Here is a 24,731-nt window from a genome sequence, read left to right as displayed (position 1 = left end):
CTCCCACCAAGTGAGTGGGCCTGACGCAGCTGTTAACCAAACTATCAGCAACCAGAAAAAAAGAGCTGGACACAGAGCAAAGGAGATCAAGGTCTGGCTGGACCTCACCAACACCTCCACGTCTCTCACTGCGTATCACCACAAAAACCTTCAGAGGTTTAGTGAGGGTTGCTTACACAAATTCTCTTTTGGCCAATTCTAGCCATACCCAGCTTCAGCTTAAGTAAACTGATACAGTATTAACTACCGTGGCACCCCCGGTCAATATGCTACACACACAACTCTGTCATCATATTCAACTCCTGAATTAAAACAACAGCAAAATCACACTCCAGTGTAACATGACGCAACCATCCCTTATATAATCAAAAAGATGCTATGTCCTCAAAACAGAATACAAAGTCTATCTTCTCTTCGAGTAAAGTTCTTTCCTTTCCTAATTGAGTTGTACTTCGCCTTTGATATCCTGTGACTTAAATACTGAAATACAAGGTTAACCAGTAATAACATACCTTAAGTTAAATACAGAAGAATGGGGGTGGGGGGGAGAATTGGTTCCTATATACATAAATACTAAGAAAGATATAGAACAAATATTCATAACTACTAGTTTTCATTCTGTAACTGGTCATGAGGTGACCAAGAGCAGCTGGTGTTTATTGTAATTTTCTTCTCCCACTATCAATCACAATTTCACCTGCCCTCTGCAATCATCTCATTTGGTCACTGTTTCTTGCCTGATGTGTCTGTGCTTAGCTGCTCAGTTGTGTCTGCGTCTTTGCGACCCCATGGACTGCAGCCCGCCAGGCTCCTCTGTCCATGTAATATTTCAGGCAAGAATATTGGAGTGGGTTGCCATTTCCTTCTCCAGGGAATGTTCGGGACCCAGGGATCTCCTGTGTCTCCTGCATTGTAGGCAGATTCTTTACCTGCTGAGCCACTGAGGAAGGAAGCCCAGTGACTCAAACCTTCTTTACCATCAGCAGCCCTACTTGTATTGTGTTGCATTAGCTTTCTATTAACTTTTTTATTATAGGACTCGGGAGTGGTTAAGAGGCACTCCGGGGACCTCGGCATTCCAGACATACTCCTCTCCACCCTCACTGTGTAGTAGCAACCCAATTTCCACTCGACGGTCGGGATCAATCACCGTAACCAATACAATAATCTCCTGCCTTGCCCATTAATTTACTGGCACAAGGAAGGCAAAGTGGCCAGGTGTTCAATTTCCAGTTTAATAGAACCAATGCTGCATTTCCCAGTAAAAGCATTCCTCTTTGGAACTCAGAACTCTAAACCAGCATGCCCCAGAGTTGAAGATAAAGAAGAAAAATTTTTGCTAGCAGATCATTAGGGGTAATAGTGAGAAAAGGTCACTTTATTTCCACCTCTCGAGCCCCAGATCTATGGATGCTGGTTACAGGAGAAACCCCACCACACACCTGTGACTGATTCAGAGACCAGACCCCATCTCAGAGAACATTACCCAGCACTGCGAACAACTGCCACCAACAGGTGCAGTGAGTCTTCAGAAGGACATTCCACTGTTCTATCAATTCAGCTGCTTCAAGGAAATGGGGAAAATGGTAAGACCAGGGATTCCGTGAACATGAGCCCAATGCCACATTTCACTTGCTGTAAAATCAACTGCCTGTTCAGAAGCAATGTGATACAAAATACTGAGACATAATTAAGGCATTCTGAAAGTCAATAGGAGTTTTCGCAGAAACAATGCAGGGAGGAAAAGCAAATACATGCCCAGAGCAAGCAGCTTTTTCAAGGAGAACAAAGTGGGGGTCACAGTGGGGGCACTCTACCATTAGCAAGGTGGTCATTCAGCGGTAGTGGGCTCCAGGCCAGCTGTGATGTTTCTGAGCATACACGCCATCTCCATGCCTGCCACCATGATGTCTTTTTCATCAGCCCTTTGGGCAAGGACAGAGGTAGATGGGGAAAGGCTGAAATCCAGACATGCTATCCTGTCCACCTGATCATTAAGATCCTTCTCTACTGAGGCTGCTCTTTGATGGGCATTCACAATGAACCCAAATATTACTTTGTGTCCATCTGGAAGTATGTCTGTATATCTATTCCCCATACTTCCAATTATGTTCCTTCCAAGCCCATAATCGATCAGCCAAATGATTAGCTACTGCCATGAATTAGAATGGGTCCACATCTCTAAACATCTCTCTTTCAAGACAAAACTAGGTGCACTGTTTGAAGATGTACCAGTGAGTTGCAACAAGGATTTATCGTATAGCACAGGGAACTATATTCAGTATCTTATAATAACCTATAATGGAAACTAATCTGAAAGAAAAAAAGTGTGTATATGTGTGTATATATATATATATATATATATATATAATATATATAATCATTTTGGTGTATACCTGAAACTAACACAGCATTGTGAATCAACTATACATCAATTAAAACAAAAAGAGCTGCCCATAGAGGGAATTTCCCTTCACCACTGCGCTCTGGGTCACGGCTAACTGTGGCTATAGGGCTACAGATGTCCATGATGGCACCAGCATATTATGTAAAACCATTTGTAAACTAGACCTAAGTTGTTTCTTCCTCAGTCAACTGGGACTCCTTCCTCATAAGGCCATAAGTGTGGATTGAGAGTGAAGAAGCAAAGAAACAGGAACCTAAGTATATACCTTGTGGAGTATACATCATAAGAGAAGGTATGTAAAATACTCAGTAATAAAAGCAAGTTATAAAATGATTATGTACCTGCTTTTTTAAAATAAATGGCATATGTAAAGCAATTATCCTTCAATAAAAAATAATAAATTTAAAAAGAAAAAAAGAAATGGCATGGGGGAGACCATTGTCTCCCCCTATGATTCTAAGAATGAACGAAGTACAGTTTTAAAACGTCAGTGAATCCACTGAAGTGCTTCCTCCAAGATTTGAATACCACATGAATTTTAATTAACTGGAAGGGAAAAAGGAATAGAGTGAGAAAGTATGCTCCACATAGTTGAGGAGAAATAGTTCCTCCAGATAGTTCATTTTTGACCAATGAAACAATTAAAGCTCTACATAAGGGATCTATAAATGGAGGAAAAAAAAAAAATCTAACAGTTTTCTAAGTTATTCCTCATACAGGAACAAATTCATATCTTTAATTCATACTCAAATAAATGTAACTTTGCAAGGTAATTACGTAAGTAATACAACAGCATTGTTTCACAAACTACAAGGTAAGGTGGTAGTTAATACTATCACAATCAGCACCACCCTTAATTAACAGACTGGAGAAACAAAGCACTCCTGCTTTAAAACAAACAAAAAAACCAAGGTTCTATAAATATCAACAAAACTAACTTGTGCTACCACTGACTGCCTATTTCCTCACACCAGCTCACAAAACAGCCTCACAGAATCAGTACTGGCGGTCTCCATCCTAGACTGATTTACTGGCCACATTTTCCAGACCAAAAATCGCAACGAGCATGACACAATCTGACAAACTATATTTTCCCCTAATTTTTTCATCTGTTATATAAAAGTGTAAGAATTACAATGGTATTAAGAATCAATTAACAAGTCTTACTGAAATCAGCTAAATTTTCTAAATTATAGCTATCCCCAAAAAATGTGAGACATAGAGTCACTTTTACAAGTATTGCAAAAAAACCTGAGACATGGAGAGAGGGATGTTCTGTTCCATCCATCAGTTATAAAACAGAAAGAGATAAAAGAAAGACACTTTATTAACAAAATACCACATACTGAATACAAACCAAATAAGTTAACCATTTAGAAACCTAAATACCAATTAAGGAAATACAATAATATTAAAAAGAAAGCCATCTAACAAGACATGTGCAAGATCTATATGAGGAAAACTACAAAACTCTGATGAAAGAAATAAAAAAAAACCAAACAGAATCCATGGTCAGGCCTAAGAAGACCTGATACTATCAAGACATCACTTCTCCCCACCTTGATCTACAGATTCAACGGAACCCCAATCAAAATCTGAGGAAGTTACTTTGTGAATATCGACAAAGTGATTATGAAGTGTATATGGAAAGATGATGTCAGACAGATAGCTGAATATGATGTCCTTCATCACATCTACCTTCAACAATTTTGCATCCATCCTTGGACAAAAGGGAGCTGTGGGATCCAGAGAACAAACTGTAAAACCCAGGTGTAGTACAAGATCAAGGAGAGCGGTTTTAAACCAGACTTGTACCCATGGTCTCAGCTGGATTTAAAACCAGCTCTATACCAGAGGCCATAGCTATTGCCCCAGTTAGCTTTAGTTCTGACACCAGCACCAGATGCCAGGGCCATAGGAGGACTCCTACCCACTTGTAAGCAGGTAATACACATACAGACATCAGTCTTGGGGTAAACCATGCACTGACCTGTGAACCAGCTCCAGTTCCTTGCAGCTGCAGTTCAGGAGCCTCTAGCGAACACTAATTTAGACAATCACCCAGAGATGAGAGAATCTCTGTGAAAGTCCAGGAGTCCCGAGAAGAAGTTCCAGCCCACCACTGGAGCAAAAGAAATGTGAGATAAGATGCACTGGAAAGGGTAAGAAGAACAGTCTAATTTCACACACTTCACACATCCCTCCAAGGCAGCACAGCTCAGTGCCAAGAGAGCCCTTCTCAACCAGCGACTTCTCCGCTGGGTCAAGAGAGAGCAGGTGAGGGAGCTCCGGACTTCCCAGCTGTGGGACACACTGCCAAAGCCCATTTCTTTCTCGCCCCATCCAGAATACTGAAGCGTGAACAGCACCTCTAGGAGGTGGTGGCGAGTGGCTGGTATACAACAAAAGGGATGTAGATCCTACTGAGCGTGTCAAAGACTCCACTAGGAAACCCAACCACAAGCTTCTGAGGATGCTTTGCCCACAGTGCCCTGCGTGCCCAACCTTCCATATCCCCACCTCATAAACTGGCTCCAGAGAGTGCTCCTGACAGTGGCAGAGTGAGCTTTTGCACAAGATCAGTGAGCATGCACAGAGAGGCAGACTGAACCTGTGGCCTGGGAAAGACCATAAACTTGAGCCATAAGCACCACCCCCAGAAAAGCAAAAAAGGATGCCTGTTATTTTGCAGGATCAAAAGAATCCAAGAAGCTTAAAAATTCTGTCACAAGGAGGAGCAAAAAATATAGAGCAGGCATATCCTTAGAAGATCTATCAAAGCCTTGGAATTCCTAGCAGATGTGACAAGATATTTCTCTCCTGCAGTCAATTAGTAAAGACTGAAAGAGGTGACAGCTCTACTTCAAGTGTGAAGACAGCAACACAAGAATTCAAAGAATACGAAAATTCAAGAAAAAAGGACACCATCAAAGGCTCACAATATTCCAGTAACCAATCTCAAGGACAAGGAGTTCTGTGATTCACCCAATAAAGAATTCAAAATAGTGTTTCAAGGAAACACAATGAGCTACAAGAAATCAGAAAGATCATTTAATGAAATCAGTATACACATGAACAAAATGTGTTTAACAAAGAGATAAAAATCCTAATAAACAAACAAAGAGCTAAAAGATGCAATCAATGAAATAAAAAATACAAGAGACCATCAAAAGCAGCATGGATCAAACAGGAGAATCTGTGAAACAGGAGACAGAAACTTCAAACACAGGAGAAAAAAAAAGAATGAAAAACAGTGAAAAATGGCTACATGATTTGGGGGTATGATTAAAAGAAACAATTTGTGAATTATTGGAGTCCCACAGGAAGAAGAGATGGAGAAGAGGGCATAAAGTATTTTTAAAGAAATAATAGCATAGGACTTCACAAATCTGGAGAGAGATTTGGACACCGAAGTTAATGGACTAAAGACCTTACAGACACGTCATCAAAGAAGAGACACAGATGGCAAATACACATAGGGAAAGATGCTCCACATCTTTAGGGGAATCCAAATCAAAATGAGTTATCACTACACATCTATCAGAATGGCCAAAATCCAGAATATTGACAGCACCAAATGCTGGTGAAGATATGGGGCAACTAAACTTTCATTCACTGATGATGTGAATGCAAAACTGTGCAGTCACTTTAGATGTGAAAACATAGGTATGTACAAAAACCAATACATGAATGTTTATAGCAGCTTTTATTTATAATTGCCAAAACCTAGAAGCAACCAAGGTGTCCTTCACTGGGTGAACAGATAAATAAACTGTGGTGTATCCACACAATGGAATACTATTCAAAGCCAAAAATAAATGAGCTATCAAACCACGCAAGGACACAGAGAAACCTTAGATGAATATTACTAAGTGAAAGAAGCCAATCTGAAAAGGCTACAAATTGTATGATTCCACCTATATAACAGTCTTTAAAAAGCAAACCTTAAGAGATAGTAAAAAGATCACTTATTTCCAAGAGTCAGGAAAAGAGGGAGAGATGAATAAGTGAAGAACAAAGGATTTTGAAGGCAGTGAAACTACCCCATACTATAGTATAATGGTGGACACATGTCATTCTACGTTTGTCAAAACCCAAAGAAGGGAAAAAAAAAAAAACCCCAAAACAAAGAAATGTACAAAACCAAGAGTGAACCCTAAACTATGTAAACAAACTTTAGACTCTGGGTGATAATGATGTGTCCATGTAGGTTCATCAATTGTAATAAATATACCATCCTGATACATTTGATATTGATGTTGATAATGTGGGAGGCTGTACATATGCAGGGGCAGACAGTACATGGAAATCTCTGTGCCCTCCATTCAATTTTGCTGTGAAGCTAAACTTGCTCTTAAAAAGTCTACTGGGGGAAAAAAGTGAAAGAGAAAAAAATAAATCTGTTCACCTCATTATGTTAGCTCATCCACAGTTCTGATGCATCAGCAGTGTTACTAGTTCAGGCTGTCGAACAGAGCTCAACAAACTATGACCCTCAGGCCAAATACTTACCTTCTACAAACAAAGTTTTATGAGAACACCTTCACGCCTATTAATTTACATGCATCTATGCTTTTCTTACTACAGTGACAGAGTCGAGTAGTTGTGACAGATCCCTCGGACTGCAATGCCTAAAATATGGATATTATCTGGCCCTTTGGGAAAACACTGACCACTCTTGCTCTGGAGCAGTGATTTCCAACCCAAAGTGGATATTGACATCCCTAATGAGCTTTTCAAAAAATTCCAGAGCCCTAGACCCCACCTAATCCTTACCTCCCCTCTAAAAAGATAACAATTTAATTGGCCTAGGGGTAGAATCATTAGCTATTACTATACCAACAAAAAAATCTGTACAATAAAACAGGAAACTATACAAGATAAAAATCAGGATACCCAATAATACAGAAGATAAAGACAGGACCCTAATACACAGACCACAGAGACCACAGAGAACTATATGATAAACTGGAACCATAAGTCTGGCTCTGATCTCCACGAGTCTGCAAAGATAAAGAAACAAGATCACTACATGATTAACAGTATCCATGAGGTCAAAACATTTTGGTGAAACTAAATTTTTTTTCTAAGACTTCAGCCTGACTGTAAAAGGAAAGCTTTATTATAATTTTTCTCTGTGATGTAAACATATCATTTATTCCTCTCACCTTACACACCTTACCTCTTAGCCCAAAAAACAAACAAACATCCTCAGAGTGGCAGGATTTCACACAGACAGTACCATGCTCCCTGCCTGCCTTTCTTCGCTTTTTGGGGGGGATTGGGTGGGGTGGGGTGGAGAGTGAGACAGGAGGAATAGGGAGAATAAGGATGAGTGTAAGAAATGCACCACTAAACTGGAGATAAGGTGGCTCTATATTCCACACTATTAAATACAAATAATAAACCCACTAACGCAAGGAGTACCCAAGTTATGACACACGGTTGAAACAAGTGATTCATTCAGACCTATAATTCATTTCTGCTGCATTTACCCACTTTTGAATGACATCTGTTGATTACACTAAATGTGTCCACACAAAAGAACAGAGTATATATCAGTTCAGTTCAGTCGCTCAGTCGTGTCCGACTCTTTGCGACCCCATGAACCACAGCACGCCAGGCCTCCCTGTCCATCAACAACTCCCTGAGTCCACCCAAACCCATGTCCATAGAGTCGGTGATGCCATCCAGCCATCTCATCCTCTGTTGTCGCCTTCTCCTCCTGCCCTCAAATCTTTCCCAGCATCAGGGTCTTTTCCAACGAGTCAGCTCTTCGCATGAGGTGGCCAAAGTACTGGAGTTTCAGCTTCAACATCAGTCCTTCCAATGAACACCCAGGAGTGATCTCCTTTAGGATGGACTGGTTGGATCTTCTTGCAGTTCAAGGAACTCTCAAGAGTCTTCTCCAACACCACAGTTCAAAAGCATCAATTCTTCGGTGCTCAGCTTTCGTTACAGTCCAACTCTCACATCCATACATGACCACTGGAAAAATCATAACCTTGACTAGACGGACCTTTGTTGGCAAAATGATGTCTCTGCTTTTGAATATGATATCTAGGTTGGTCATAACTTTCCTTCCAAGGAGTAAGCGTCTTTTAATTTCATGGCTGCAATCACCATCTGCAGTGATTTTGGAGGCCAGAAAAATAAAGTCTGACACTGTTTCCACTGTTTCCCCATCTTTCTGCCATGAAGTGATGGGACCGGATGCTATGATCTTAGTTTTCTGAATGTTGAGCTTTAAGCCAACTTGTTCACTCTCCTCTCTCACTTTCATCAAGAGGCTTTTTAGCTCCTCTTCACTTTCTGCCATAAGGGTGGTGTCATCTGCATATATGAGGTTACTGATATTTCTCCCGGCAATCTTGATTCCAGCTTGTGCTTCTTCCAGTCCAGCGTTTCTCATGATGTACTCTGCATATAAGTTAAATAAGCAGGGTGACAATATACAGCCTTGAAGTACCCTTTTCCCTATTTGGAACCAGTCTGTTGTTCCATGTCCGATTCTAACTGTTGCTTCCTGACCTGCATACAGGTTTCTCAAGAGGCAGGTCAGGTGGTCTGGTAATCCTATCTCTTTCAGGATTTTCCACAATTTATTGTAATCCACACAGTCAAAGGCTTTGGCATAGTCAATAAAGCAGAAATAGATGTTTCTCTGGAACTCTCTTGCTTTTTTGATGATCCAGCGGATGTTGGCAGTTTGATCTCTGGTTCCTCTGCCTTTTCTAAAACCAGCTTGAACATTTGGAAGTTCACGGTTCACATATTGCTGAAGCCTGGCTTGGAGAATTTTGAGCGTTACTTTACTAGCGTGTGAGATGAGTGCAATTGTGCGGTAGTTTGAGCATTCCTTGGCATTGTCTTTCTTTGGAATTGGAATGAAAACAGACCTTTTCCAGTCCTGCGGCCACTGCTGAGTTTTCCAAATTTGCTGGCATATTGAGTGCAGCACTTTCACAGCATCATCTTTCAGGATTTGAAATAGCTCAACAGGAATTCCATCACCTCCACTAGCTTTGTTCGTAGTGATACTTTCTAACGCCCACTTGACTTCACATTCCAGGATGTCTGGCTCTAGATGAGTGATAACACCATCGTGATTATCTGGGTCGTGAAGATCTTTTTTGGATAGTTCTTCTGTGTATTCCTGCCACCTCTTCTTAGTATCTTCAGCTTCTGTTAGGTCCATACCATTTCTGTCCTTTACCGAGCCCATCTTTGCATGAAATGTTCCCTTGGTATCTCTAATTTTCTTGAAGAGATCTCTAGTCTTTCCCATTTTGTTGTTTTCCTCTATTTCTTTGCACTGATCTCTGAGGAAGGCTTTCTTATCTCTCCTTGCTATTCTTTGGAACTCTGCATTCAGATGAGAATATCTTTCCTTTTCTCCTTTGCTTTTCGCTCTTCTCTTCCCAGCTATCTGTAAGGCCTCCTCAGACAGCCATTTTGCTTTTTTGCATTTCTTTTCCATGGGGATGGTCTTGATCCCTGTCTCCTGTACAATGTCACAAACCTTCTTCCATAGTTCATCAGGCACTCTATCAGATCTAGTCCCTTAAATCTATTTCTCACTTCCACTGTATAATCATAAGGGATTTGATTTAGGTCCTATCTGAATGGTCTAGTGGTTTCCCCTACTTTCTTCAATTTAAGTCTGAATTTGGCAATAAGGAGTTCATAATCTGAGCCACAGTCCGCTCCCAGTCTTGTTTTTGCTGACTGTATAGAGCTTCTCCATCTTTGGCTGCAAATATAATCAATCTGATTTCAGTGTTGACCATCTGGTGATGGCCATGTGTAGAGTCTTCTCTTGTGTTGTTGGAAGAGGGTGTTTGCTATGACCAGTGCGTTCTCTTGGCAAAACTCTATTAGCCTTTGCCCTGCTTCATTTTGTACTCCAAGGCCAAATTTGCCTGTTATTCAAGGTGTTTCTTGACTTCCTACTTTTGCATTCCAGTCCCCTATAATGAAAAGGACATCTTTTTTGGGTGTTAGTTCTAGAAGGTCTTGTAGGTCTTCATAGAACCGTTCAACTTCAGCTTCTTCGGCGTTACTGGTTGGGACATAGGCTTGAATTACCGTGATACTGAATGATTTGCCTTGGAAACAAACAGAGATCATTCTGTCATTTTTGAGATTGTATCTAAGTACTGCTTTTCGGACTCTTTTGTTGACTATGATGGCTACTCCATTTCTTCTAAGGAATTCTTGCCCACAGTAGTAGATATAATGGTCATCTGAGTTAAATTCACCCATTCCAGTCCATCTTAGTTCACTGATTCCTAGAATGTCGATGTTAACTCTTGTCATCTCGTTTGACCACTTCCAATTTGCCCTGATTCCTGGACCCAACATTCCAGGTTCCTATGCAATATTGCTCTTTACAGCATCGAATCTTGCTTCTATCAGGACATAATAAAAGCACAATTTCACCTTAACAATATTACAGTACATTTAAAATGTGGTTTCTCTGCTTTCCAAGGTGGGAAACACCACACTGGTTTTCTACAGTTTAAGGACAATAGTTGAGGGATATTTTTGGCTGAGCCTTCATCTCCCCCACTACCCTCCCTGGCAACTGACACTATCAAAATCAAACAACTTTCAGCTCTTGCAAACGTGCCCTGGTGTGCATGTTGTACTTACTACCTAGATCCCTTGCTTCTCAACCTCCCCTTCCATGTTACTCATGACTCAGACAAACTCACGCTATGAGGCATTCAAACTTCCCTGAAAGCCCCAAACACTGCGCTGTTCCTTAAAATTCTAAAAGATCCTTTCTAAAAGGGACAGTTCTCAATCCACATGTAAGTCACACATATTTTGAAGATATTTATATTACACACACACATAAAAAGATTCTAAATGTCTAAAAATGCAGCGATCTGTAACACAGGAGATTATGACAGGACATCAAAGTTAACATTAGAAGGAGAAACTTGCCCCTTGCTTCCTGACACAACAGTACACAGCCAGAGAGAACTCAGGGTCCCTCCCTTTCCTCTCTCCTACTGCTCCCCACTGCGGCCCACACTGCCACCTAACATCAAGCCTTATTCCTATTCTCCATCCCACTGCTCTGCCAATCAATTCAATTGTGGAGGAGGAAAAGCTGGAGTGTGTTGGAACCAACTGTGTACTAACAGCTGAAAAAGAGAAGGTCTATAGATTCACTTCTGTGACTGCAAATTACTTTCTGTGGGCATACTAGCTTTATGCTGGAGAAGAATGGTTCCAGGTAAAATAAGTCATCTCTGAGTTCTCCCCTTCCTATCCACCACATCCCCTTTACCAAGCTTCCCGATTCTTCTGGCACCTATTCCTCCTTTTCTCTCTTAACTACAGCTATCTCAATTCAAGAAATACCCTTTATGTGTGGACAGATGCAACTGTCCTCCAACTGGTCACTCTGCATCCTCAACCTCTGAGCAAAAAGTGGAAGGATACAAAACAAACTGACAGTGGTTGGGAGGAGGGGGTGTGCAAGCATACGGGAAGAAGAAGGAAGGGGAACTTTAGGTTCTGCTTTGACTACAACTGAATTATCAGAATCTTTTACAGGAATCTTTCCATTACCTAGATGCTCCTTAAAAAAAAAAAAATGCTGCCTGACATTTGTTCTTTCCATAAGCAAAATTCTACTGACTGCCAAAAACTAAAATCAAAAACCTTTCGAAAGCAACAATTTTCTTCTATACAGAATGTTTCCTCTTCCCTAAATTTAAGGTTTATAAGCTATCGTTCAATGATTTTTCACATAACTATACTACATATAATATTGACATCACAACATCTGGCAAAGAGTCTTTTACAGAGTATGCAATTAATAACTATTTGTTGTGTGTATTAGTTGCTTCATCGTGTCTGACTCTTTGCAACCCCACAGACTGTAACCCACCAGGACACTCTGTCCATGGGATTCTCCAGGCAAGAACACTGGAGTGGGTTGCCATTTCCTTCTCCAAGAGGAACTATAGAAAGAAAGAAAGTGAAGTCGCTTGGTCGTGTCCGACTCTTTGCAACCCCATGGACTGTAGCCTACCAGGCTCCTCCATCCATGGAATTTTCCAGGCAGGAGTACTGGAGTGGGTTGCCATTTTCTTCATGAAATAACTATTTGTTGAGTTACTTTTAATACAGCTCTACAGCCTCAAACACTCTTCCTTCCAGCAAAGAAAAATAAGTAGTCACAGCCTACCACAACGATTCCAGGCATTAGAAAGTTCAGATAATTCACCACCACTCACTACCATCACGCAAGACCAGCCTCCCCCCATCTCCTCTTGAGCTCCTTCCAATCCATACGTACTCCAGCCTCCTTCCAATCTGTTCTCCACTCTAAACACGAGTCATCTTTAAAAAGTAAAAATGATAATGTCATCCCACTGCTTAAAATTCTCAATGTCTTCTTATCAGCTTCAGAAAAAAAGACCAACACCCTTAACACAGCCTATAAAAACCTTATTTGATCTGGTCCTCACCTAACTCCTCTCAGATCACCATCCCGTCTTTGTTCACTATACTCTAGAGCACAGGGTTTATATAAATAACTCATTCAAAATCTTTCTGCTTTCCCTCACCTTTGGGCCTGCACATATAATGCTCCTGGTTCCCTCTGGTAGGGACAGCACTGTTCCTTCCCTCACAATTTCTTGGTTATCAATATAGTCCCCCACTCAGATCTCAATCCCAGCATTACTTCCTTGGTATGCCAGGCTAGGTAGAACCACCTGACAGGACACACTCATGTCAACATGTGTTTCCCCAGATAAAACTTACTACAGTATGTGACTTGATTAGTGAGGGAGGCAGAAATTATATCTGATTCACAAAATACACTCAGGGCATAATAGAAAGTCAAAAATTGCTGAATAAGTGAATAGGGGACAAACTAATATATTCTGTAATACAATGAAGTACATTACATATAATCATGCATGTTTCATTTTCCTGGGCATTCCTATGGTTCCAAACTTAGAAACCCTTGTAAAAATCTGCCTGTTTTCTTTAGGATTTTTATGGCATTCTCTGATTATTCTGAAAGAATGGGAATATCACCAGTCTGTCTCCCTAAGCAAACTCTGAATGTGACTGATTATTAATTTTAATGAAACATGGACCTGAAAACAAAAAGATTTCTCAACCTTTATGAAAGAGAAATGGATTAATCCAAAGTTTTTTTATTAAAAGTATAAAAAAAAAACCTAAGAGGAAAAATGCCAGAGAAAGAGCTGAAACAAAAAGCCAGTTTTGGTTTGTTTTTTTTTTTACTTCTTCTCCCACTTTAGTTGGGTTTTTTTTTTTTTAAGACATAAATAAATTAGTACAGAAAAGGGATATATGTACCATAGGTAATATCAACAACAGATTTCTTCAAATCTAATTTGGAACATACTCAAATTAGAAAAAAATTAAATGATTACTATAAACAATTTAAGATCAGTGTTTCATATTACTTCATAAAAATCATATAATGTAAACAACTTCCTATTAATCAAATAAATTTATTCGAACAAATTACCAAACTTTTGGCATGGGTAAGATTTGGAGAAAACAGATATATGAAACTAAAACTATTTGGGAATTAGTGCTGAAAGGTAAAGTATACAAAGGAAAAATAACACGCAGAATATAAGAAACTATCAAAAATGATTAACGTAGTATATGCTGTATTAACAGAATTCCTACAGAAGGAACTTTAAATTTTTTATGAGGTATTGCACAAGCTTTTAGTCAGAGATGCCCACTACAGACAGTGCTATACAATGATATTTAAAATTCAGACTCCCAGCGTTACCTTAAATGGAAGATGTTAAGCCTACTAAACCAACCATTCATATCAAAGTTTCTCCAAGTGTGGTCTGCAGGCTACTGAGGATCCCTCACACCCTTTCAGGAGATTCACAAGGTCAAAACTATTGTTTTCATAGTAATACTAACGCTATTTGCCTTTTCTTCTGACAAGATTGTCTTTTAATATTCTGTGTGACAAAAGGAAAAGTACTTTAAAATAATTCTGCGGCATTCTAAGTATAATAGGAAAAAGCACTTGTGCAAGCTAAGTAAGTCATTTTTCCTTGGAACTTCAAAAACTACATGTTACCTCAAAAAACAACTAACAAACTATGGTTAATCAGATTGGACATTTGGCAGACATCTTCCTTAAAGTGAATGAAGTAAGCCTATCATTTCAAGGAAAATTTTTGTTTGTTTTGTTTGGCAATGTTTGTTGCCAACAGTAAAATTCGAGCTTTCAAGTAAACATTAGAATTTTGGAAACCTTCAATCCACCAATGTGAGCTTGGAAGCTTTTCAATACTTAAGACTTACGAAGATCTGCAGTGATATTAATGAATGTGATTTTTTTTCATATCCTGTAATGGACTGGGTCAACATTCAGAAGGATCCACATAACTAAGTGAACAAATATTTTCCATCCAAATGACCCATGCAGTGATTTTTAATGTACTGGAGTATAAAATGTTGACATTGTTTCAGAGTCCAATACTGCAACAAACTGTTAAGAACTACTATCTGAGTTTTGATACAATATCAAACAAAATTATCCATAGTTCTATGCATGGATTATTAAAACACTTCTCTTTCAAACTACATAACTGTATGAAGCCAGATTTTCTCATATACTTCAGCCAAAATAAAGTATCACAAGAGGTTGAATGCGGAAGTAGATATGAGAATTTAGTTGTCTTCCAGCCACACTCTAAAGAGATTTGGAGTCATAAAACAATGCCACTCTTTTCAAACTTTTTTTTGTTTCGGAAACCTATGGCTATTTTTCAAAATTACTATTTATATGATTTATATGAATTAATAAATGTTTTAAATTTCTCCATTTTAATTTTTTTTTTTAAATAATTACCAAGGTTTGTACAGATTGTATTTAGTTTACCTTTATCCCTTCCCCTACTCCATACTCCCCAAAAATACCCACCATGAGATAGTTTCACAAATGAATCGGTTTTTCATAAAACATTTTAATTTTTGATACAGTACATACTGATAAATATAACCCCTTTAAAAAAAGTTCCCTGGGGTCCTTGGCTTTTTTTAGGAGTATAAAGGAGTCCTGAGACCTTTACGTTTCTGAATGGTTGATCTATACTGTGAAGAGACAAAGACAAAGATGTTCTAATTTAACACAATCTCACTTATATTTTCTCTCTTCAGCAAGACTGAACTAATATTTATTCAACATCTTGATATCTTAGTTATGACAAAGTAAACATTTCAACATACAAAACCGAAGGAATAAGTGGAAGTAAATCGGAGGGTTTTTTAGAGGAAACTGAAGAAATAACTCAAAAACAAACTAATGAAAAGCACCAGAATTACAAGACTAAAAAGTCAGAAGCAAACTAATAAAAACCATCAGAACCGTGACTTTGGACATAATCTAGTTTAAACTCGTCATTTTACAGAAGACGATAAGAGTTAGCAGGAGAAGGAAATGGCAATCCACTCCAGTATTCTTGCCTGGGAAATCCCATGGACAGAGGAGCCTGGTAGGCTACAGTCCATGGGGTTGCAGAGAGTCAGACACGACTTAGTGACTAAATAACAACAACAAAAGAGTTAAAGGTTGGTTAAAATACAACTAATTCGTGATAGAATGAGGACAAGAACTAACCTTCTAGACTCCTTGAATAGTCCATGTAAACTTTCCAGAGCTCATACACCAGGCAATGGGTAGGCACTGGAGATATGGGAATGAACAAGACAAACCTGGTAAACGTGCTTTCTTGGAGATCAGCATCGTGTCAAACAGATGAAATGAGTGCACAGAGGAAACACACTGGAGTCCATGGGAGCACTGAACAGAGTATAAACTGAACTCGCAGGACAGGGAAGAGGTCTCTAAGAAAGTAACCTTATTACTGTCATCTACCAACATCCTCATCACTCCCTCCTTCGCTAAGGACTCAGTAATTCATCATCATTCCTATCATCATTCTTAGTGATTCAACATTCACTCAGATAATCCACCCCAAACCCTGGCCTCTCAGTCTCCAGACTTCCTGAACTAAAACATTTTTTTCTTCATCACTGTCAAAACCTCCCATGGTCATCACTAGTATTTACACTATTTTCAAAAATCTAGATTTTTAAAAATCCTGTATTCTGAACATCCAATTTCTTCTTCTATCTCTGCAGTTCACTTGCTCTAGCACTTCAATTTCAACAATCCTTAGATTTCACAGGACTTTCCATTCACTAATCGTCCCAGTTTTTCACTATCTACTTTGCAACTAAGACATGCTGCAAGTATAAAATACACATCAAATTCCAAAGACTTGGTACTTTAAAAAGAATGTAAACATCTCATTAACAAACTATGTTGATTGAGTATTGAAATAATTATATTTTGGGTGCACTGAGTAAATAAAATGTTATTAAAATTAATTTCAACCTATTTCTTTATACTTTAATATGGCTATTATAAGAATTTTTAATTAGATATGTGGCTTGCATTATATTTCTATGAGGCAGTGGTAATCTATTCTGTGATGACTCTTAAACGTGGATCTCTAACTCTGACTCCTCCTTAAACTCCAGAAGGACTATCTACTTAGCCCATCTACTTAATTGTCTAATCTAATGTGGACTGAACACACATCCACAAAGAGCACTCTTGACAGCCCCTGCCCGTGTGCAGCCATCCACTGACACAGTTAGGAAAATAATTTCGACTAGGGGTCATTCTTCAATCCCTCTTTCCCTCATACCGCATAGTCAATCCACCAGTAAGCCCTGTTCAGCTCTGCCTTAAAAATGGCCAACCTCTCCTCTGAATTCCTCACTCCATAACAAAGTACAAGCAATTTTCATTCTCTGCCCGGACTAGTACAATAATACCCTTTCTCCTGGAAATTTTGCTCTTGCTTTCCCTTCAGTGTGTTTTCCACTCAGTAGCCTGAATAATTCTTTCAAAAAGTAAATTAAGTACTGCCATGATAACCCCATCACACCTGGAATAAAATCCAACCACTTTTCAAGCCTACACGTGATCTGACCCCTGACAATCTCTCTGACCTCTCTCCCACCAGTCTCCTTCTCACTACCCTGTAGTCATAACCCTTAGAAAGATTTTTCCCAATCTTGCCTTCTTCCTAGATCTTCACAGGGAAGATGCCCTATCCTCCAGGTCTCATTTCAAAGGTCACCTCCAGAGAGTATCACTTCCTCCTGCCCAATCCCAGTTTTCTGCATCCTGTCACCCTATTTAACTTTCCAAACAGCACTTCTCCCTATGTGAAAGTCTTTTTGTTTTGCGGGGAGGGAGGGGAATCCTCTGTCCCCTCCCCTCTATAATGAAAACTTCCTAAGGGTAGGAACTTGGCCTCACTCGTTATTTTATCTGTGGTATCTGGAAGGTACTCAAAAGATTTTGATCAAATGAAGAATGATGAATGAATGCAGTAATTTTTCACCTGAACTATAAGACCTGACATATGAGTGATATTTAGACCAAGAGGAACAAGTTTTCTAGTTAGAGAACACCATTTGCAAGGTAGAGAAGAATGAAATTTCAAAAAACTGAAAGGGCAATATGACTGGTAAGACTAGAGCAATGGGATGAATGTAGCAGGACTGGAAAGACAGGAGCTATACTATATATGGCCTGATAGGCTTCACTGTGAGACTGCATATTCATGAAGAACCACTGACTAACTTTTAAGCAGGGGAGTGACATGATCAGATTTCCATTTTGAAAGTGCCAGTCAAGCGACAGTGTGGATAATGGGGATGTGATCAGAGGGGATATGTGGTAATGTAAAGAGAGAAGCTAGAGCAGTTGCCTAAGCTTTACACTAGGGTAGTACAATGGAGACAAAATAGACTAATTTAAAAAGATATTTAAGAGGAAGAATCAAAAGGGCGTGGTACAGATCACTAGTGGTAGTTGGGTAAGGAGGTGCCAGGGAAGCATAATGGAGGAGCCAAGAGATGAATAAACAAAATGTGGTATAATATACATACACTAGAGTATTACTCAGCCAGCCATAAAAAGGAATACAGTACTAACACATACTACCAAGTGAATGAACCAAGCTTGAAAACATTAAGCCTAATACAAGTCAAAGAGACACAAAAGGCCACATATTGTATAATTCCATTCATATGAAGTATATAGAATAAGTAAATTAATAGAGACAAGGCAAATAGGTGGGTCCCAAGTGCTGGGGGCAGGGTGGTTGAGATGGGGACAAACCGCTTAACAGTCTCAGGCTTTTCTGAGGAGCAATGAAAATGTTTTAGAATACATCGAGGCAGTGGTTGCATAACATTGAATGTACTAAGTACCACTGAACTGTATACTTTAAAATTGCTGGTTTTATATTATATGACTTATAGCTCAATTTCTAAAACTGCATTATGAAACAAATAACATAGCTATATTCTAATCAATCTATGGCAGGAGTTACTAACAAAACTGGTTGTAAATTTAAAATATATTAACTATTTTAAAGCTCTCTACTCCTTACTGTCATAAATAAATTATAATAACATTCATTATTGTTTTCCCCACATATAGAAGTTGTGCAGTGGATTTAATAAGACTTTTATCTTGTAGAGATACATACTAAAATATTTATGGCTGAGATGGTATGTCAAAGATGGACTTTACAAGAACAGTAAAGAGACAGGAGAGGATGATAGATGGCCATGAGTTGGCAATCATTAAAGCCAGATGATGAACATGTGGAGGTATCATTATACTAGTCTCTTCATTTGAGTACGTTTGAAATTTTCCATAATGAGTTTTAATTAATACGCTAAAAATTAGTAAAGTAAGACTTCGGGGCTTTCCTGGGGCTCAGTGGTAAAGACTCCACCTGCCAATGCAGCAGACGTGAGTTTGAACCCCAATTTAGGAAGATCCCACATGCCATGAAACAACTAAGCCCATGCACCAAACACACGTAACCCTCCTTAGTGTGTTTTGGTTTTAGGTTTTTTTCACAAATACTAGTTCACTACCAACTATATCTCAGAAAATTTCATTTTGTAAATGAAGAAAATTGGTAAATTAGTTAAGCATACCTATTTGGGTACGTTAAAAAACTTCAAGCCTCCTTTCTATGGAATTAAATTATGTGTCAGCTATTTGCTTTAAAAACAAAATCCAGTAATAACCATTTTCCAAATGCCTTATCTTCTTAATTTTGTACTTTTTAAAAAATCCCTTATTTTTAGCATGATGTCTTATTAAATAAATATTAAGGTCTAAAAAGTTTTCAGTCCCAGGACTTGACTACTATTCTTCAAAAATCAAGCCATAACTTCAGTAAAAATCATAATCAACACAAAAAGGCATTAGAAAAAATACATAGATCCCCCTAAATTCAAACTTTTTAAATGCTCCAAAATCAGCTTTTAACTATGACTTTTACTTTACTTTTTGTACTACCACTATTTTCATGGAATTACAGTCTATATCTCTTCTAATATTTGACTCAACCTCTTGTCCCAATATTAGTATCTTCCTCTCTGGCTAATACATTCTTGTCTGCTAACTCACAAAAGTCTAATTCCTAGAATATAATTTAACCTAAGATAAACAGATTTATCCTAAATAGCCATAGAGGGACTCCCCCGGCCATCCGGTGCTTAAGATTATGCTTCCACTGCAGATCGCTCTTCAGGGAACTAAGATCCAACATGTCAATAAATAAATAAATAGCACTGATCAGAACTCAAATGGCCCAAACATCTCTTTTCTACTTTAAGGAGTAGTAGCATTCTTCACCTATCAGAACCAACTGGAGAAAGCAGACACAAAGAAGAGGAATTAGAAAAGTGTTCTTATTTGAAGGGATTAATTCAACAATTTTCTTAAAAAAAAAAAAAAAAAAACAAACACCTCTCTCCAAAAGACCAAAACAAGCTAAAACTGAGGATCTAATCACACACCAGAACTAGATCACAGTATCGCATGTAAAGTTCTTAGTGGTACTGTAGTTACCACTACAAAACGAAAAAAAGATGTTGGTTTTAATACAAACATTCAAATGATATACAGCCCTAAAGAAGATTCAGTACTCTTGAGAGCATTAGTAAGAACTGATATAAAACTCCACTTATGAATGGACTTTCATTAAGACCTAATATGCAAGGTCACATTCTGCCTGTTTAATGGCAGCATTGCGTTAGTTGCTCGGTCATGTCCAACTCTTCGCGACCTCATGGACTCCTCCGTCCACGGGATTCTCAAAGCAAGAATACTGGAGTGGGTTGCTGTTAACGTTCAATTAATGTTATGACACGACATAGGTCAATCTAACAATTAACTGAGGATCTTCCATAAAGTTATTTAAGATTCCATTTTGTTTATTGAGATATAATTGACTTATAACACTACTAGTTTCAGGTGTACAATATAGTAATTCACTATTATTTGTATATACTGCAAAATGATCACCACAATAAGTCCAGTTAACCATCACCACACAGAAATTTACAATTTTTTTTCTTTCTTATAGTGAGAACTTTTAAGATTTACACTCCTAGCAATTACACAATATTATTAACTAGAATCACCATGTTGTGCATTACTAAACCTGTTTAATTCATGTATTATAGATTTCCAAACTACATCTCTAATTTTCAAGTGCAATTAAGATTTCTACCATTTCTAACCTGTCCTCACCTCTGCAATCATTTTGACTGTCTTTACCTGAACACAATTTGTGTGGAAATCAGAACCACTCCAAATATTTCAAGAAGTTTTTTGTTTTGTTAACGTCTACTAATTTTTCTACAAATTTCCTTATCACAATTGCAAAGCTGATTCAGAAGGGGAAAAAAAGGCAAAAACACACAGGAAAGGAAAAAGGTCCAGTGAGCTCAGTGAAAAACTAGCCTACAATTTCTGTAATTCAATACTTCAAGTGCCAAAGCTACTATATTTTGTGATTCAGGCAAGTTCCCAAATTACAAACATACCTGGTCTTATATTACAACTTGGAACTCAGACGAAACAATAGTAAGATAGTTGTGAGGATCCAGACACGACCCACAAGAGTCTGTTTATTTCATGACATTTCTGGATTCATTTGCATCTGTAGACAGTGTGATATGAAAAGAGTATGGCTTTTAGAGCCTGTCAGAGTTACAGAGAAATCCTGACTGCCAATTCCTAACTGTATGATAAAATAAAAATTCATTTACGTTTTCTGAGTCCTAATTTCTTCATCTGTAAGAGAATACTGTTTAAAAAAAAGAGAGAATACTGTCTATCACGGAGTTTTTGCACGGATTAAAGATAATACAAATCAACCAGCAAAGACTGTGACCAAGTAGGTACTCAATAAGCAGAAGCAGGTGTTTTACGCTTCCCTTTTCTATTACCCTCTTCATACATTCTTTTTATCCACTGAGGATACAGAATCAGAAAATCTGGGTTTGATTCCAGACACTATCTCATACGTGATATGGAACATGAGGCTAGGTATTCAATGTCTCAGAACCTCAGATTCCTCATTTGTTTAAAAAAGAAAAGGAAAGGAGAAAGAAAAAGATCACAGAATTACTGTAATACTTAAGTGACATCAGTTTATAAACTGGAATAAAGTATAAAGTACGAAGAGTCAGTTTTTACCCACTCCAAAGTGCTCCCACTCAAAAAATTACCTGCCTTCCAAGATCATGAGTCTAATGAGCAAATGGATACAAACTAACATCACAGGTAGGGGAAATCAAACTAAACTAAGTAGCTCACTGACCTCAATCCCCTCATCCTCCCAGACTTCAGGATATACTTGTTGACCCAAAAGAAACCCCTATGGGGGGGTTTCAGGGGAAAAAATTAAGTTAAGCTGTAAGTAAGACTTTTCTGTCCTTACTCAACCTATGCTGAGAAATCTTTCATAAGCAGTTTCTGCTCCTTTTCACTTGTATCTCCTTCCTACTCCCCCAGAATCCCTATGACAAAGGCAGTATGGACTCTAAAGTGGAGTGCAGAGAACTGGCCAGAACAAATGAATTCGAGTTGAACAGTGACTGTCCTTGACATAACCACCAGAAAATTCAAACTAAAGGTAGAAAAAGGCAAAGATTTTTCTTTATGTCTATATAAAATACACTTTCTATTTTGAATACTATTTTCCCATAAGAAATTCAAAAGCCCTGTCCTTTTTAAGATAGCGGACTCTTCTGAGGAGTTTTGCTATTAATAACAAAATTTAATAAAGTCACCAGGACCAAAAGAGCTAACAAAGTGCTCAAGGACTCAGTTGCACTACAGCCAAAAGAACTTGCCACCTAAACACCTTCCCAGAACTGTACTTTCAAAGTGTAGGAGAGAGACAAAATCAAAACTAAATTCTCAGGATAAAAATCACTCAGGCAATAATTTAACTCATCTTGGATATAAAAAAATTCTCAAAACACAAGTGACCATATACTTTCATCAAGTGAACCTATGTTTACACAGGGTGTTGGCCAGTCATAGAAGAGATACAGAGAGACCTCAAAAGACATCCAAATGGATATTTCCAGTACTATTTGTCCCCTCTCCACAGCACCACGGTAGATCACAAAATCAGCTACCACCACATCAACTTCCACGAAGTGCGTGTCATCTTCGGAGCCTGTCTGAGCCTCCTGGGAAAGCAGCTAGTAACCAGCTTCATGAGCCCAAAGCTACAAAGATAAAACACTGCTGTGTGTGAATTTCATCCTTTCCCTCCCCCAACCCCCAAGTATTTCTGAGTATCTCACTGGTGTTGAGGATCACCAAAAAAAAAACAACTTGGGGCCAGTGACAGTGCATCTTAGCACCATGGTATTAACATGCTTAAAAGACTACAAGAGAAACAGAATGATTTATTTATTTACAGATATAATGAAATTTTACAGTGCTTCAAAATTACATGATGGTAGCTAGAAGGGAAAAGAAAAGGGGTCAAGGAAGAAAAAAAAACAAAAAAAAACCAGCACAGAACTACCTGAAAAAGAAATAGTCAACAGACAGGTTAAAACACGTTTGCACTGGCCAACGCGTAGCAGTTACCACACCATATATTTGTCAGATTTCCCAACATGCAAAACAAAAAAGAAATCACCCCTTTACGAAGCGCCTGTCTGCTGACTTCTACAAAGAAATGACTTCTCTAGAATGTGAGTAATTTAACTTCCTGTGCTCTTCCTTTGGCTTTCAAAATCTTTAATATCTGCAGCAAACTGAGATTCACCTCAATTTTAAGGTTCTTCATGTGAAGCTGAGTAAAACGTGTTTATTTTTAATATCGATAAACTGTAAGATCGCGTTTCTATTTGAAAGCTATATTCACATTCCTACTAGATTTAAGAATATTTTCTTAAAAGCCAAATATAAAGTTTGCAAAAACAAGTAATGCAGTAGTTGTGGCAGGCACGCAACAAGTTTATCAGTGGAATTTCTAAAATAAAAGTCTGAAAAAATTTATGAGATAAATCCCTAGTAGTGCTACTGAAAATACAATGTTACTAATATGGGAATTGAGAAATATTCAAAATATTCTGAAAACAGTATCTCCTTCTAAAAATAAAGAGGAAAAGTATTTGCCAACACAGAGACGATTGGTTCTTAAAAATGATAATCACATGGGATGCATTTCTATAAATATTTAGTTCTCAATTGCCATAACCCCAACCTTTCAAAGCACGTTTCGGTCATGCCTTTCCACTAATAAGCGAGTTTTTGGTGCCATTACATTGATACAAAGGACTCTGCTACTTTTATTTGCTTCTACTGCAAACTGTTTACGCAGTTAAAGATCTACATATCAAACTATCACACAACGTAATTCACTTTCCATCATTAAAATGAAAGCAAACAACCAACCCCTGTCATAGAAAAGTGAAACGAATTTTCTAATAAATTTACAGTAACACATCTGACGTTACAGTTCTAGTTTGGAGATTCATTCTATACATGTACTTAGGGTGGAAAGAAAGAAACCTCGGGGAAAAAAAGGAACCGGCGATTATACCGTTCTATTTTTACTTAAGAAGCCAGCAGTTCAAGAACTTTTAGGGAAAAGAGAATATTCAAGCCATTTTTCCAAGTAGTAAAGGATAATTTGTGTTTTACACTAACGACCGCCCTAATAATCTCTAGAATATATTGTGGTGGGGGCGGAAGTGAAATTGATGAGAGGGGAAAAAAAACGCGACTTGAAAACCGACAGGCAGGCAGATTTACAAACCTTCAATTAAAGGGAATTCGGAGGTTAACTTCTCTACGCCCTCCCTCGCTCGCCACCCGCTTCCTCCTCTCCTCTGGGAGGTCTATGTGATGTGACTCATGACC

At 38.4% G+C, this 24,731-nt stretch overlaps 1 protein-coding gene across 50 annotated transcripts in view; it reads right to left on the bottom strand.

Moving 5' to 3' along the window:
• ABI1 (abl interactor 1) overlaps nucleotides 1–24,731 on the bottom strand; it is an 85,244-nt gene that overhangs the window by 59,748 nt on the left and 765 nt on the right. The gene's annotated exons all lie outside the window — the stretch shown is intronic.

The sequence above is a fragment of the Giraffa tippelskirchi genome, chromosome 13, assembly GCF_054371585.1.
Source record: "Giraffa tippelskirchi isolate mGirTip1 chromosome 13, T2T-mGirTip1v1.2.pri, whole genome shotgun sequence".
Taxonomy (NCBI): domain Eukaryota; kingdom Metazoa; phylum Chordata; class Mammalia; order Artiodactyla; family Giraffidae; genus Giraffa; species Giraffa tippelskirchi.
This window is presented reverse-complemented; position numbering and strand designations above follow the sequence as displayed.